This window comes from Ceratotherium simum, chromosome 2, assembly GCF_057802395.1.
Source record: "Ceratotherium simum simum isolate JZ-2026a chromosome 2, ASM5780239v1, whole genome shotgun sequence".
Lineage (NCBI taxonomy): Eukaryota > Metazoa > Chordata > Mammalia > Perissodactyla > Rhinocerotidae > Ceratotherium > Ceratotherium simum.
The window spans coordinates 34,552,074-34,569,667 of NC_141901.1; the positions used below are offsets into that span (position 1 = coordinate 34,552,074).

Sequence of the window (17,594 nt, forward strand, 5' to 3'; positions counted from 1 at the left end):
TGCCAATATTTTGTTGAGGATTTTTGCATCTATGTTCATCAGGGATATTGGTCTGTAGTTTTCCTTCTCAGTATTGTCTTTGCTTGGCTTTGGTATCAGGATGATGTTCGCCTCGTAGAATGTGTTGGGAAGTGTTCCATCTTCCTCTATTTTTTGGAATAGTTTGAGAAGGATAGGTATTAAGTCTTCTTTGAATGTTTGGTAAAATTCTCCAGAGAGCCCATCTGGTCCTGGACTTTTATTTTTTGGGAGGTTTTTGACTACTGTTTCAATCTCTTTACTTGTAATTGGTCTATTCAGGTTCTCTATTTCTTCTTGATTCAGTTTTGGGAGGTTGTATGAGTCTAGGAATTTATCCATTTCTTCTAGATTGTCCAATTTGTTGGAATATAGTTTTTCATAGTGTTCTCTTATAATCTTTTGTATTTCTGTGGTATCTGTTGTAATTTCTCCTTTTTCATTTCTAACTTTATTTATTTGAGCCTTCTTTCTTTTTTTCTTGGTGAGTCTGGCTAAGGGTTTGTCAACTTTGTTTATCTTCTCAAAGAACTAGCTCTCTGTTTCATTGATCCTTTCTACTGTTTTTTTTTAAATTTCAATTTCATTTATTTCTGCTCTTTTATTATTTCCCTCCTTCTGCTGACTTTAGGCTTAGTTTGTTCCTCTTTTTCTAATTGTTAGGTGTAGTTTGAGGTTGCTTATTTGGGCTTTTTGTTTGTTAAGGTGGGCCTGTATTGCTATGAATTTCCCTCTCAGGACTGCTTTTGCTGCATCCCATATGAGTTGGTACGGTGTATTTTCATTTTCATTTGTCTCCAGATATGCTTTGATTTCTCCTTTAATTTCATCAGTGATCCATTGGTGGTTTAGTAGCATGTTGTTGAGTCTCCACATCTTTGTCACTTTCCCGGTTTTCTTCCTTGTAGTTGATTTCTAACTTCATGGCATTATGGTCTGAAAAGATGTTTGTTATGATTTCAATCTTCTTAAATTTATATAAGCATGCCTTGTTTCCCAACATATGGTCTATTCTTGAGAATGTTCCATGCGCACTTGAGAAGAATGTGTAATCTGCTGTGTTTGGATGGAGTGCTCTGTATATGTCTATTAAGTCTATCTCATCTAGTTTTTCATTTAGGTCCATTGTTTCCTTATTTCTTTTCTGTCTGGATGATCTGTCCATTGATGAGAGTGGGGTGTTAAGATCCCCTACTATTATTGTGTTGTTGTTAATATCTCCTTTTAGGTTTGTTAATAGTTGCTTTATGTACCTTGGTGCTCCTGTATTGGGTGCATATATGTTTAAAAGTGATATGTCTTCTTGGTGGAGTGTCTCTTTTATTATTATATAATTCCCCTCTTTGTCTCTCATTACCTGTTTTATCTTGAAGTCAACTTTGTCTGATATAAGTATGGCAATACCTGCTTTCTTTTGTTTGCCATTAGCTTGGAGTATTGTCTTCCATCCTTTCACTCTGAGCCTGTGTTTGTCTTTAGAGCTGAGATGTGTTTCCTGGAGGCAGCATATTGTTGAGTCTTGTTTTTTAATCCATCCCACCACTCTATGTCTTTTGATTGGAGCGTTCAGTCTATTTATGTTTAGAGTAATTATTGATATATGGGGGCTTGTTGTTGTTATTTTATCACTCTTTTTCCAGTTCTTTTGCATTTCTTTTGTTTCTCTTCCCATGTGTTTTGGACTACCAATGCAGTTTGGTAGTTCTGTATGGGGGTGTTATGAGAGGTTCGGGGATTTGATTGGAGACGTAAAAGACACTTTCCACTCCTAACAAATGGACTTAAGGTATATTTTATTATATAGAGGATAGTAAAGGTGACAGTCTGCAAACAGATCTAAATAGGTCAAATATTAAGAGGGAAAAAACATCAGCCCGACTGGAAAGGGAAAACACCCACATCAGCTGAAGAGAAATGACACAAATCAACCGGAAGGAGAAACACCAGGTTGACCGAAAAGAGAACACATCAAATCAATTACTTCATATCAAATCAGTTACTTCACATCAAATCAGTTACTCACAACATCCACGCCCCACTGCCGGGAGAGCCCTGTCAATCGACGCGGCTGGGCAAGGATCACACATCCTGGGCAAGGTGTCCCTTCCACAGGTGGAACTCTCCCCGGGTCTCAGTTTCCAGCAGTTTTTATACCATCAGTAATTTTCAGAGTAAGCAATTACAGAGTTTGCAGAGCAAGCATTTAGTGTTTCCATGCACAAAATGGTTATCAGTGGCATACGTGCACTGAGCCCCCTGGCTAACGTCCCAGCCCGGTAGTTGTGTACGTGCATTGTTCTCTTTGGTTATCGTCTCAGCCCGGCACAGATGGCCAGTCCATTCCGGGCTACGACGCTCCAAGAGCCTTGAAATGTTACAACTTGTAACTCTCTCCGTGGGAGAAAGGCCGGTTCCCGGGAAAAGGCCAGTTCCCACCACGCAGAAAGCAGCTTTTATATTTCTTTTTGTGCTGGTGGCTGTAGGTCAATGGAGCGGCCAAACATGGCTGTACTCATGTCAAGACAGGGGGTTCTCTTAGTTTTCTCTTTCTTTATTGTGTGCGATTCTCTTATGATTATTTGGTTAGTGGTTACAATGAAGTTTGTATAAAAAATCTCGTGGATGTGATAGTCCATTTTTGGTGCCTCTTATTCCCTTAGACTAAGTCGATTTGACCCCTTTCCTCTTCCTCTTCTATGTTATTGTTGTCACATCATATTCCTTCTTGTGTTGTGAGTTCGGGTTTAACGTGATGAGGTTATATTTATGCTTGATGCTTACCTTCCCTTAATCTTTGGTTTTATAATTAAGTGTTTGCTAATCTATTTTGATAAAGGACTGCAATTTTTCTGGTTTTGATGGCCTATTTTCCTCCTCATTCAAAATTTTGATTCCCCTACCTCTTTTTTTCCTCAGGGATGAGGGCCTTCTTGAGCACTTCTTGTAGTGCGGGTCTCGTGGTAATGAACGCCCTTAGCTTTTGTTTATCTGGGATAGTTATTATTTCTCCATCATATCTGAAGGATATTTTTGCTGGATAGAGTATTCTTGGCTGAAAGTTTTTGTCCTTTAGAATTTTGAATATATCGTTCCTCTCTCTCCTAGCCTGTAAAGTTTCTGTCAAGAAATCGACTGAGAGCCTGACAGGAAATCCTTTGTATGTTATTTTTTTTTTGTCTAGCTGCCCTTAATATTGTTTGTTTGGCGTTGACTTTTGCCAGCTTTACTACTATATGCCTTGGAGAGGGTCTTTTCATATTGATATATTTAGGAGATCTATTGATTTCATTCACTGGTATTTCCAGCTCCTTCTCCAGGTTTGGGAAGTTCTCAGATATTATTTCTTTGAACAAGTTCTCTGTTCCTTTTTCTCTCTCTTCTCCCTCTGGAATACCTATAATCCTTATGTTGGATTTCCTAATTGAGTCTGATATTTCTCAGAGGGTTTCTTCATTTCTTTTTAGTCTTAGTTCTCTTTCATCCTCCATCTGGAGCATTTCTGCATTGCTGTCCTCAATATTGCTAATTCTTTCCTCCATATTGTCAGCTCTGGTGCTTAAAGCTTCCAGATTTGTCTTTATCTCCTCTATTGTATTTTTCATCTCTAAGATTTCTGATTGGTTTTTTTTTTATAGTTTCAACCTCTTTTGTGAAGAAACTCCTGATTTCACTGAATTGTCTGCCTGTGTTTTCTTGTATTTCATTAAGCTTTTTTATGATGCCTATTTTGAATTCTCTGTCATTAAGGTTATACATTTCTGTGCTTTCCGGGTTGACTTCTGGGTGCTTGTCATTTTCCTTTTGGTCTGGATATTTAATATATTTTTGCATGGTGCCTGTTGGTGTTGGCTTACCTTTCCTCACAGTGAAACTATATGGTCACAGTTTCCTCTTGCTGCCGCTGGGTGGGGGTTAAGGGCTGTGTATTCTGGCCTGCCTCAATCTGTGGGCACTCTTGTTGGCCCCCGGCTGATCTGCAGTGTGGCTGAGTGGAGGCTGCTGCGGGGGAAGCGTGGAAACAGCTGGAGCTGGAGTGAAGCTAGGCCAAAGCAGCTGGGGCTGGGGTGCAGGTGGTTTGAAGCAGCTGCAGCTGAAGTGCCCCTGGGCCAAAGAAGCTGGAACTGGAGTGCACTGGGCTGAAGAAGGAAAAGCTGGAGCACCACTGGGCCAAAGAAGCTGGAACTGGTATGCACTGGGCTGAAGAAGGAAAAGCTGGAGCGCCGCTGGGCTGAAGAAGCTGGAACTGAGGTGTGCTGGGCCAAAGAAGCTGGAACTGGAGCACTGCTGGGCCAAAGAAGCTGGAACTGGAGTGCGCTGGGCCAAAGAAGCTGGAACTGGAGTGTGCTGGGCCAAAGAAGCTGGAACTGGAGCACTGCTGGGCCAAAGAAGCTGGAACTGGAGTGCGCTGGGCCAAAGAAGCTGGAACTGGAGTGTGCTGGGCCAAAGAAGCTGGAACTGGAGTGCGCTGGGCCAAAGAAGCTGGAACTGGAGCACTGCTGGGCCAAAGAAGGAGGAACTGGAGTGCGCTGGGCCAAAGAAGCTGGAACTGGAGTGCGCTGGGCCAAAGAAGCTGGAACTGGAGCACTGCTGGGCCAAAGAAGCTGGAACTGGAGTGCGCTGGGCCAAAGAAGCTGGAACTGGAGTGCGCTGGGCCAAAGAAGCTGGAATTGGAGTGCGCTGGGCCAAAGAAGCTGGAACTGGAGCACTGCTGGGCCAAAGAAGCTGGAACTGGAGTGCGCTGGGCCAAAGAAGGAGGAACTGGAGTGCGCTGGGCCAAAGAAGCTGGAACTGGAGTGCACTGGGCCAAAGAAGAAGGAACTGGAGTGCCACTGGGCCAAAGAAGCTGGAACTGGAGTGTGGTGGGCCGAAATTGCCACACAAAGTCCGCTGGAGCCTGCGCACAGGCCAAGCGGAAGCAGCTGGAGCTGGGGGTGGGGGGTCAAGCAGAAGGAGCTGGGGGTGGGGCACATTCCAGCCGAAAGAGCTGGGGCCGTGGCACAGTGGAGCCGGGGAAACTGGGGCCGTGGCTTGGTCCAGCTGGAGCAGCTGGGGCTGTGGCGTGGTGGGGACTAAGCTGCCGCTGCCTCTGGTGCAGGGGTGCAGGCTCGCCCCACTGCTGGTCGGGCTGGGCGCCTGGGGGCCCGCTGCCTCTGGGGATGGGGCTGAGCTGAAGCGCTGTTGTGCTGAAGCACCAGTCGGGCGGGCCGGGTGGGGGGCGCTTACTTTCGCCTCCCCAGTCCCAGAGGTTTCTCGCCTCACTGTGGCTCTCTGCTCTTCTGAGGGGCTAGCTTGTTGAAACCACCCTTGCAACAGTTCCGCTCTCTCCGTAGGGGGATCCCCTCAGGCTGTGAGTGGTCTTGGAGAGCGCCATTTTTCACGCGGCGAGCTACCCCTCCCCCTCCTCTGAGAGCCGCATGGTCTCAGACTCTGGTTCGCAGTCCTTGGGGAAGGAAGGGAGCTCGTCTTACCTCCTTCCACTTACTCTGGAGATTCCAGCACCTCAGTCCTCTGGTGTATGGCTGCCTGGGTGCCTCAGACATCCCGTGAATAGCTTCCGTTGGAATATGAATATGCTTTTTGTTGTGTCTTAGAGGGGGAGAGTTCAATGGGGGAAGCTCACTCCGCCACGATGCTGACGTTCCCCCTCTGGCTTTTTGATAAGGTAAATCCTAAGTATGTAACTTTTTGTTTACAGATCTGTGCTTTCTTTTGTGAGACCTTATACCCACATTTAGCCAAATGCTTTAAGGTCTTTATTGTGTTGGCCAGACACTCTCATAATGTGGAGCTCGCTATCAGTGAGTCATCCACATATTGTAACAGTGATCCTTGTAATTTAAGTGGCTCACGTCTTTAGCTAGGGCCTCCCCAAATAGTGCAGGGGAGTTTTTGAAGCCCTAAGGGAGCACTGTCCAATGCTATTATTGAGTGGTCTGAGAGTCTGGGTCACACCATTTAAAGGTGAAGAGTTGTTGTGATTCTTCTGTGAGCAGTATGCAGAAGAATGTATCTTTTAAGTTCAAAACTGAAAACGAGCCATATTCACCCAGAATATTGGTTAGCAAGGTGTAAGTTCTGGGCACCACAGGGTGCAGGTCCTGAACCACCTCATTTATGGCACGAAGGTCTCGAACAAATTGATATTCCTCTGAATGGGTTTTTTTTTTTTTTTTTGACCGGGAGAATGGGAGTATTATATGGCAACTGGCCAGGTCTGATTAATTCTGCCGCCAGGAATTTCTGCAGCACTGGCTGAATGCCCTTCTGAGCCTCCTGTTTTAGCAGATATTGTTTCAGGCTAGGCTTTACCTTTTGGATTTTCAAGGATAAATGTATCGGTTGGACAGTCTTTGCTTTCCCAGGCTTCCCATCTGCCCACACGTCCAGTCTTACCTCCTTGGAGATCTCCGGCGGCAGCAGGTCCGGCAGTGGTGTTTGAACACCTAGCAGGGCCATCTGGAACCGTAAAGATTGTTCTGGTGGCACTTGCATCTCTAGCTGGCCTGGAGCAAAAGTCGCTTGAGCATTCAATTTACATAGAAGGTTCATCCCAGGAGGAGAACAAGACATTCAGGCATATAAAGTTTTTCCAATTAAAAAGATCTGAGGTAGACAAAGGAGAGTGCATCCAAATGAAGCCAGCCAGTTGCTCTTGTCCATTTATGCCTATGGCCTATTGTCGCAGTGGAAATTGCCCCGCTCCGGGAAGGGCCCCCTGACCGAATTGTGTCCCTTGCCGGGTTCGAGAAGGAGAGAGTCCCTCTCTTAGACCTGGCAATCCTTTAGGCATTTTCCCCTGGACAAGCAGTGGGCCTGGGATTAGAGGGAGGAGGAGGCGGAGCCAGGGGACTCCTTGGTCCATTGTCCCTCCTTTCCCTGATCTAGATACAACAGCATAAAGGCTTAAACATAGGGAATTTTATTTTATTTTGTTTCCTTCTTGTAGAACAACTTAAGCTGCAAGATCATATCATAATTGAGCAACCTGTTTGGGGACCATTTTTCTCCTGATCCCAGGCTACATTATAGTAAAAGATCGTCCCTTTTTTTTTGTCGTGGGCTCATAACTGAAATCAGCCCAACTGGCCAGTATGCACCCTGGTGAGCCCTTTTTTTGGAACAGACTGAGTGGTGCCGATGGCAGTAAAATTTTTGTCTGACAATTAATGGACCAGGAAAAGGGTGTAGGGCTTGCCTCCGGGCATCCAGATAACTAGGGGACTGACTTATCCAAATCCTATTCCACCCAAGCATACAGTTCTCACACCAGCGCTAAACAAGCCAAAGAGGCAAGAGGTAAGATCTAATTTCCCAGCGCCAGTGTAGGAAGTCAGATGCCTGGCAGAAAGTTTCTATTTTGCAGGAAGTCCGAGTCCAACTTTAAGCCCAAACCTAACTTCACACAATGACAGCAAAGAAGGTCCTGGACAAGATAAACAAAGAGGGGGAAAAGATGGTTGGGCTGTGCTCTCACGGCTTCTACCCAAGTGTTAACACATAAACAGCAGTACCCGCATCAAGGTGTACAATTTTGGCTTGACACTTGACAGAAAAGGTCGCAAACTTCATGTCACCGCGGGTGATGTAACAAGCATCGGTATTATGCTGTGGGATTCTGACACAGAGAAAAACTGACAGACAGACTAGTGGAACAACACACGCACTCAACAGGAGAACAGACCATACAGGCCTGCACACCACAAAAAAAAACAGAGACTAGTCTTCCAGATAATATACTAGGCAGTCTGTACTTTCCTTTCTCCCTAAACAACAGCACATGAACCAGATGGAGCTTGGCCACCTGGCAGCTTCGGGGAAAAATCCCAAAACATCTTCCTCCAAGTCAATTAGCCACAGGCAGAGCCTCATCCCATCTGGGTCGCCAGAATTTGATACTGAGCAACGTGCTTGCTCTACTCACTGAACTCTTAGCCAATTAATCACAACGAGTTAGAGATCGAGAAATAAAGTTTAATTAGATTAGCCGGCAAATCAGAAGACAGGTGACTAATGTCTCAAAGACCCATCTTCAAAGATTACAGAATCTTGAGGCAGTTATATAGGGAAAATGGGCCGTAAGGAGGGGGTCCAGGGATGTTGGTCTCCAGGCGGGATGGGCTCCAGGCACCACATTGTTCCTTTCTTCTGTCAGCTGTGATGGATATGTTGTAGTGGTGTTTCCCGCCTGTGGTCAGCCTGTTCCTGGAGAGAAACTCATACAACAAAGTTTTTAATTTATCAAGGTAGTGGGGAGTACAAGTCAGTGGAGGCCATAAATCAGGAAAGCATGCGAATTTTTTAGAGTATGTGCAGAGCAGCGAGTAGTCACACAGAGGAGGGGCTGGGGCCATTTAGTGTAACAAGATGGCCTCATTTATGCTCACTTACAAACATTCTCAAGCTAGGTATGTAAAAAAGCAGGACCACAGAGCTAATTAAGGGGTTAGATTTTTATAGGACTAGAAAATGAACTTAGGAAACTACACTGTTTTTAGGGTTCATTTCTTTTTGTATTCTTATTGAAAACTGTAAAGGAGATTGGAAATACATATTGAAGTGGCAGCCCTCAAACGTTCTCTACAGAGAGTAAGACCACAGTGTGATACTTGGGGAAGAATGGCATATATTGTTACCACACGAAATTGGGGTTCACTTGCCCCCATAACGGCCGTTGCATAAACGGCTGATTAATTATGGCATCAGCCTTTGGGAAAAGAGAAGAGCTTTATTTGCGAGATCTATCTGCAGGGAGAACAGGCAGTGTGTGCCCTCAGATCTGTCTCCCCAATTCAGGATTTGGGGTGAAATTTAAGAGGTTAGGGAGAACAGGTTGGCATGTGGAAATGCTGGTGGGACAGGTTTTGATTGGTGGGCTTCAAACATTTATGGTAAGGTTTTAAATATTTATGACAGGGTTCTAAACATTTTTGAAGAGGTGGGGAAGGAATTTTTACACCGGATCTTCCTGAATGAGGGACCCCTCGCTTCTGATAAGAGTCCCACTTTCAAGTTCTGGTCATGTCCCAGTTCTTGAGATTCATGAGGAGGAGGATCTTTGGTTCCGAGGTCATTTCAGGTCAAGATTTCTTCTTTTGCACATGCTCTGGCTACATGACTCTGCAGATTTTCTGAAAGACAATTCTTAACCACTTTGTTGATAAGAGATGGGGTAGGTTGAACTGGTCCTGGAGGGCCCGCAGTTTCGTAATCTTAAAAACAGATGTAGAGGGCTGGCCCTATGGCTTAGCGGTTAAGTGCGTGCGCTCCGTTACTGGCGGCCCAGGTTCGGATCCTGGGTGCGCACCGACGCATCGCTTCTCTGGCCATGCTGAGGCCGCGTCCCACATACAGCAACTAGAAGGATGTGCAGCTATGACATACAACTATCTACTGGGGCTTTGGGGAAAAAAAAGGAGGAGCATTGGCAATAGATGTTAGCTCAGAGCTGGTCTTCCTCAGCAAAAAGAGGAGGATTAGCATGGATGTTAGCTCAGGGCTGATCTTCCTCACACACAAAAAAAAAAGTTAAAAAAAAAAAAAAAACACAGAAGTAGATGTTAGGAGAGGTTCCACTCTAAAGGCTTACCTGCTAAGGGAGTTTTCCACTGAGTAGTTTCCACCATGTGAGGTCAGATGAGACCTAGGGTAGTTCAGCCCAGGACACAAGGACCCTCCCATCATTCCCCCCAGAGGGCACTTTCAATGTGGGCTAATCTCTGGCGCTCCCTACCAGGAACTGAAGAGGCTGTGCCAGTACCTTTCCGCCTGAGCGGTGGGTCTCCGAGAAGCAAAGCTTTTACGCATCTGACTTCAATGGTCAGTGAAACTCTGGGAGAGTCCTGAGGGGTGGGAGGAGTTCACCGGCATCACACCTTATCTGGCTCAGAAGAATCGCTCTTCCTTCCCTACTCATCAATGTTTCTCACCAGGGTTTCTCCCTAAGACAATGCATTATGGGGAGCTATTTCCCTGAGTACGCTGTGACATCAGCATGTTAATCACCTCTTTTTGGCCAGAGGTGGTGGGAATCCTCCAGCAACAGGAAGCTGAAGTTCCTTCCCCATTTTGAGTTGAATAACCTAAATCTTGTTGGCTCCTAGAGCCTCTCATGTCTCCCATCCTCCCACTTCCTTCTAAAATTTGACTCTGTCCCTGACTGCTTGCTATCCCACTGCTCAGTACCTTCCACCACATCCTTTTGCTCATGACTCTTATACCTATGTAATTTAAGCATATGGGGCAGGAGATAATGGGCAAAAGATGTTTTCCTTTGTGGTGCAGGGTGTGGGGGAATAGTTATACTAAGTCTCCCTCCACTAGAGGGAGACTTAGTCTCAAGAAAGAAAACTGGATATGAAATTTGAGATGAGAGGAAGTAAAGGTGTTTATGTATAGCTTTTGTATTGTAGCCAAATATCTCTCTCTCTTTTTTTTTTTTTTTGTGAGAAAGATCAGCCCTGAGCTAACATCTGCCAATCCTCCTCTTTTTGCTGAGGAAGACTGGCCCTGGGCTAACATCCATGTCCATCTTCCTCCACTTTATATGGGACGCCTGCCACAGCATAGCCTGACAAGCAGTGCGTCGGTGTGCGCCCGGGATGCTAACCGGTGAACCCCGGGCCGCTGCAGCAGAGTGTGCGCACTTAACCGCTTGCAACACCGGAGCGGCCCCAAATATCTCTTTTTTTAAAAAAAACAAACTCTTTGTTGTGAAAACAATGAGAATTCACTTGTTTTTTTATTTTAGGACTTGCTTTTGCTTTTAACTTAATTTTATTTTATAATTACGTAAAATATTTACATGGTTCCAAAATCAACTCTGCAAAGAAGTGTATTCAGAGAAGTTTATCTTCTACCCCTGTCCTTCCCACCTTATTTCTTCTCTCTCTTTAATCATATCATTTATTTTTCCAACCTTTTAATATTAGAAATACATATATTCATATCTCCTTTTTTAGATAAACGAGAGCATGGTATTCATATCTCCTACACCTTGCTGTATTCATATAAAAGTATTTCTTGATAATCACTCCCTAGTAGCGTATTCCTCATTGCATTTTACAGTTGCATGATACTCATTGTGTGGAAGTACCATAGTCTTTTTTTTTTAGGTTTTTTTCCTTTTGTGTGTGTGTGTGTGAAATTTTTGTTGTACATTATTGTTTATCAATCACCATATAAATGCATCCCTCCACCCCTTGTGCCCACCCTCCAGCCCGCTAGCCCCTGGTAACCACCAAAAAGTTCTGTCTGTGCGTGTGTTGGTTTATCTTCCACATATGAGTGAAATCATGCCTGTTTGCCTTTCTCTTTCTGGCTTATTTCACTTAACATAATACCCTCCAGGTCCATCCATGTTGTTGCAAATGGGACGATTTTATCTTTCTTTATGCCTGAGTAGTATTCCATGGTATATATAGACCACATCTTCTTTATCCATTCATCAGTCGAGGGACACTTGGGTTGCTTCCATGTCTCAGCTATAGTGAATAAGGCTGCGATGAACATAGGGGTGCATCAGTCTCTTTGGATTGTTGATTTCAGGTTCGTTGGGTAGATACCCACTAGTGGGATAGCTGGATCATAAGGTATTTCTATTTTTAATTTTTTGAGGAATCTCCATACTGTTTTCCATAGAGGCTGCACCAGTTTGCATTCCCACCAGCAGTGGATTAGGGTTCCCGTTTCTCCACAGCCTCTCCAGCATTTTTGCTTTTTGTCTTGGTGATTATAGCCATTCTAACGGGTGTAAGATGATATCTTAGTGTGGTTTTGATTTGCATTTCCCTGATGATTAGTGATGTTGAGCATCTTTTCATGTGCCTATTGGCCATCTGTATATCTTCTTTGGAGAAGTGTCTGTTCATTTCCTCTGCCCATTTTTTGATTGGGTTGTTTGTTTTTTTGTTATTCAGTTGTGTGAGTTCTTTATATATTATGGAGATATATGGTTTGCAAATACTTTTTCCCAGCTGGTGGGTTCCCTATTCATTTTGATCCTGGTTTCATTTGCCTTGTAGAAGCTCTTTAATCTGATCAAGTCCCACTTGTTTATTTTTTCTTTTGTTTCCCTTGTCTGAGTAGACATGGAATTCAAGAAGATCTCTTTAGGGCTGATGGCGAGTAGTGTACTACCTATATTTTCCTCCAGGAGTTTTATAGTTTCAGGTCTCACCTTCAGGTCTTTGATCCATTTTGAGTTAATTTTTGTGTGTGGTGAAAGAAGATGGTCTACTTTCATTCTTTTGCAAGTGGCTGTCCAGTTCCATAGACTTCTATTGACAGACATCTGGGTTGTTTCCAAGGTGTAGCTATTACAAATAATGCTGCATTTAACAGTGTACACTTCTTTTCATATTTTTGCCAGAGTATCTTTGGGATAGATTTCTAGCAGTGGGATTGATTAATCAAAAGGCATCACTAATTGTGCTAGCTAGATTTTGTCAAATTCCCCATTGTGAAGGTTGTACCATTTTGCATTTCCACACAACATATTGAAGGGGAGGAAGACTATCCTCTACCCGCTCTGGGTCCTTTCTTGCTGGGCTACAAATTATGTTGACATGAGACCGAATAGCAGGAGAAAATCAAACAAAGCTTTATAACATGTATACATGGGAGAAACCAGGGAAAGTGAATTTCTCAACAAATGGTGGAGGTTTTCACCTTAAATAGCATATCCCAGTAGACAAAGGAGGATGTTGGGGATGTGGGAGTCAGCAATGGGAGATGACCAGAAAGCACAGTAATCAAAAGTATGCAGATTTAAGTCCTTGCCTTCCGCACTGATAAGAGTTTCTAGAGATAAGGTCATCTCCCCTTCTTCCTGGTACAGAGAGGGAGACACCTTTACAAACGGAGATTTCCCTTATAAATGTAAATGTTTGGTCTTAGCAAGGACCTTCCCAGCCTATCGATAAAATAACCAAGGTAAAAAGACATATTTTGAGGGTGCCAGTTTTGATCTCCCGCAATATTAAAGTGCCTGTTTCCTCACAGCCCTGCTAACAAACAGTACGTTATCAAAGTTTTGGACTTATGCCAATCTCATGGGTGAGCTATGATATCTCCATGTAGTTTTAATTTGCATTTTTTAAAAATTATGAACAATGTTGAACATCTTTTCATATGGTTAACAGCAATTTGTATTCCTTTCTTGTGATATGTCTGATTATATTTCTAGCCCAATTTTCTACAGGGTTATTAGTCTTTTTCTTTGGTATTTTTAGAAGTTTTTAAATCAGAGATAGTAACTCTATCTGTAATGTAATTTATAACTTATTTTTTCCAGTTGTCTTTTTACTTTGCTTTTTGTTGTTATGTATTAAAACTTATCAATCTGCATCTATGGAAATAATCATACATTTTTTTCCACCTTGGATCAATTAATATGGTAGATTACATTAATGGATTTCCTAATTTGAGTATCCATCCTTGCATTTATGGAGTATCATCCACTTGGGCATGATAAATATTTTTTAAATATGCTGTTGGATCAGTATTAATAAGTGAAATTGATCTATAGTGGGGGGTTTTTGTTATAGTCTTTGTCATGGTTCCAAAATTCAGGTTTGGGAATCAATCTTACACTCACCTCATAACAAGAATTTGGGAGTTTTCCTTCTTTTGCCATACTTTAGAATAGTTTAAGAAATTAAGGATTTATTTTATAAAGTTTGATAGACTCCTCTAGTGAAACTATCTGGGCCTCCGTCGTGTAGCGGTTAAGCGTGCACGCTCCACTGCGGGTGCCCGGGATTCGGATCCTGGGCGTGCACCAACGCACCGCTTGTCAAGCCATGCTGTGGTGGCGTCCCATACAAAGTGGAGGAAGATGGGCACGGATGTTAGCCCAGGGTCAGTCTTCCTCAGCAAAAAAAGAGGAAGATTGGCATGGATGTTAGCTCAGGGCTGATCTTCCTCACACAAAAAAATAAATAAATAAATAAAATAAAACTTTTTAGTCAGAATTCTACTTTCTTGGATAATTACAATTGCAACCCCTGCTTAAATTAAAAAAAAAATTGTGGTACATTTTTGTTTCAGTCGTTTTAGTCTTCCTGAATCTCTTCATTTTAGATGTTTCTTTTATACAGCGTAGTGTTGGATTTTGCTTTGTTAGTCAATGTGAAAATTATTTTGTTTTAACAGATGTGGTAACCCCATTTACAGTCATGCATCTCTTAACGACAGGTATAAGTTCTGAGAAATACATTGTTAGGTGATTTCGTCATTGTGTGAACATCAAAGAGTGTGCTTACAAAAACCTAGATGGTGTAGCCTACTACACACCTAGGCTGTATGGTACTAATCTTATGGGACCACCATGGTATATGCGGTTTGTTGTTGACTAAAACATCGTTAAGCAACGCATGACTGTATACATATATTTATTGATGTAATCAATATGTTTGGCCTTAGATCTGCCTTACTAGTTTATATTTTTATGTATTTATGTCTTTCACAGTGTGATCTATTTCATTTGCTTCCTCCCCCTCCTCTTTTTTTAACATACCTTCTGGTATTTAGGAAGAGTTTGTATTTTAGTTCTAATGGTTACCTTTACCCTAATACCTTTATACAATACATAAGTTCACTCTTTTTTTGACTATTGTCTATGTGAGCACGTGAGATAATAGAAAATATATATATTGGTCTATGCCCCTGGTTCCCAACACAGAGTTCCTAAAACCTTGTAATTCCCTAAGGGATAAGAGCACTAGGAGCATCTTTTCCTCTAATATTTGGTCTTTGACCTCAGTTCCTGACACAGAGCTCCTAAATCCCTTGGAATTTTCATAGTGATAGCAGTGTCTTTTATTCTACTGAGGTGACTCTTGGTGGGCTCCTAGATGGGGACTGGTCACCAGAAAAACCAAGCCATGATTAGAAGCTTGGAATTTTCGGCCCCACGTCCCATCCTCGAGAGGGGAGAGGGGCTGGAAATGGATAATGATCAATCATGCCTATGTGATGAAACCTCCATAAAAATCCCAAAAGTATGAGGTTTGGAGAGCTTCTGGGTTGGTGAACACATGCAAGTGCTGGGAGAGTGGCGCACCTGGAGAAGACAGGGAAGCTCTGTGCTCCTTCCCACATACCTTGCCCTAGGCATCTCTTTCATCTGGATGTTAATCTGTATCCTTTATCATATTGTTTTATGATAAACCGATAGGAGTTCCAGTGGTGCGATCAGTTAGCGTGAGGTACTTATAATAAACTGGCAAACTGTTTTTCTGAGTTCTGTGAGCTGCTCTAGCACATTAATTGAACCTGAGGAGTGGGTCAGGGAACCTCTGATTTATAGCTGATTGGTCAGAAGCACAGGTAACAGCCTGAACTTTCGATTGGAATCTGAAGTAGATTTGGGGGGCGGTCTTGTAGGACGGAGCCCTTAACTTGTGAGATCTGATGCTATCCCAAGGGAGATAGAGTAAGAGTTGAGTTAAATTGTAGGACACCCAGCTAGTATCACAGAATTGCTTGGTGTGGGGAAACCCCCATACATGTGGTGTCAGAAGTGTTGGGAATGTGATAGCAGTGTGACAGTAAAGGAGAAACACAGGAGGAACACTGGAGTTTTTCCTAATAGAAAGCAATATTGAAATTATCTAGTACTCTCTTAATCCCCCTTCTGTTGCTCCCCCCAGCACCTAATTTGAGGTAAAATCCTTTTACTCATAGTTAATATCTGCATATGACAATCAGAGCTTATTCTACTTCTCGCAGACTCTCCCTAATCTCGCCTCATTGATAGTTGTCCTATATTTACAGGGTTGCAAAAAAATCTGGAAACATAAATGAATACATATTAAGGGTTTATTGACATTACATTTCAACACACGATAATTATCTATTTCTAGACTTCTCTACTTCCAGTCACCTCATATATTGTCCAAGCACACAGCCATCACATACTACCCTGTTCCCATTATATTATTGATTGTTCTTAGTTATACAAGTAAACATAAATTTAATTCTCAGCACTAGTGAGAGATATTGATGTCTCTTCAGTCATTTTGGTTGTCTACAGCTCGTTCTCAAGAAGGGTTCTTATCAAGAATATTCTTCTTTTGTGGTGTATGGGAGGAGATGTAATAGAGTCTCCAACAGAGGGAGCCTTAGATTTCTCATAGGAAAGAAAATTGGATCTGAAATTTGTAATCTATAGAGAAGTTTTGAAACAGCTTTTATATTCACAGCCATCCATCTCTCCAGTGCTTACTGAGTACAGAACTGTGTCTTCAGTTCCTATATGGGAATATACTGAAGCCACGGGCTATGACTAGCTCAAAGTTGGGCCAGTAGCTTGGTTGGATAAGATCCAGGAAAACAGGCAAAGGCCAGGTCTCCAAGACCCACCTCCACCTGTCCCGATGGAGTCGCATGCAGGGCTACTTGGAGCTATCTGGAAGAAACCTTGGAGAGCTGATGGTATGACTAGAGACAGTGATTCAGGAGGTCAAACTGTGTAGTAGGTGAGATGCCCATGTTTTCACTAGTAAGGGGTTACGAAAGATTTTTCTGGTTTTAAAAATTGCCATGGGAAGAAAAATACATTGAAAGTTCAAGTTGCTGATTTTTGGCTATTATAGATTAGAAAGTACTAAGTAAGGTAGTTTATCTAACAATGCAAATTTTTGAGGGAGAAGTTGCTGTGAATCCCTTTAGTATCTGGGAAGGGGTATGGGATGAAAGCAAACAACTTGGAGATCTAATCAATCTACCAAGGCTTCAAGATCTGCCAGAGAACTCTGATACATAGCTGGAGAAGGCGTACTCTTTGGAAGGCAACTGGCAATATCTGTCAAGATGCACATACCCTTTGACTTCACTTTTTCATTTCTAGAAATTTATCCTACAAATATACTCTCACACACGCAAAATAACACACGTACAAAGTTCTTCATTGCTGCATTGTTGTAATAGCAGAAGTCTGGACGCAAACTAAATGTTCAACAATAGGAAACTGATTAGATAAATTATAATACATCATCAATGTAATACTATAAAACTATAAAAAAAAAAGGAAGCTCTGTAGCCACTAATATGTAATGATATCCAAAATACATTTTTTAAATCTTAAAAAAGTAAGTAGTATGTTATAATTTGTGTAAAAGGTAATGGTGATGAATAAAATATATATTTCTATTTTTTGTATATGCACAAAACCTTTGGAAAACTACACAAAAACTGACAATTGGTCATGGGAAAATTTATTTCTATTTAAAAAAAAAAGATCCACTGGTTCAAAGCAAAAACAGGAAAACTTTATCCTCTATGGTCTCTCTCCACTTCAAGTGACCAGCGTTCTTTTTGATCTTTCCATTCTCTCCTGTTATATTAGTAAGACTTTTACTAGGCTGCAAGAAAGGTACAAGCCCAAGTTATCTCAGGAGAGTTGTTCTCAACTAGGAAGCAAATCATGTTGGCTGACTTGCAGAGAAATAAGAATAAAGTACTGCAGTGAGAAACAGAGAAAGAGAAAAAAAATCTCTCTTCCAGATCATGTTCTACCTTTCAGATTCTCTTATCCTTTGAGGCTCAAACTATACTTTTAATCTTTGAAACCTGTT

At 42.4% G+C, this 17,594-nt stretch overlaps 1 protein-coding gene and 1 long non-coding RNA gene across 3 annotated transcripts in view; one reads left to right on the forward strand and one right to left on the reverse strand.

Moving 5' to 3' along the window:
* The window catches only part of CFAP126 (cilia and flagella associated protein 126), a 74,392-nt gene that overhangs the window by 49,573 nt on the left and 7,225 nt on the right, over positions 1 to 17,594 (forward strand). The window lies entirely within an intron of this gene.
* On the reverse strand, positions 7,969 to 9,997 carry LOC147917870 (uncharacterized). The gene is made up of 2 exons (XR_015548896.1): positions 9,605 to 9,997; positions 7,969 to 8,220 (listed from the first exon to the last, which is right to left on the reverse strand). It is a non-coding gene; the product is annotated as an uncharacterized LOC147917870 (long non-coding RNA).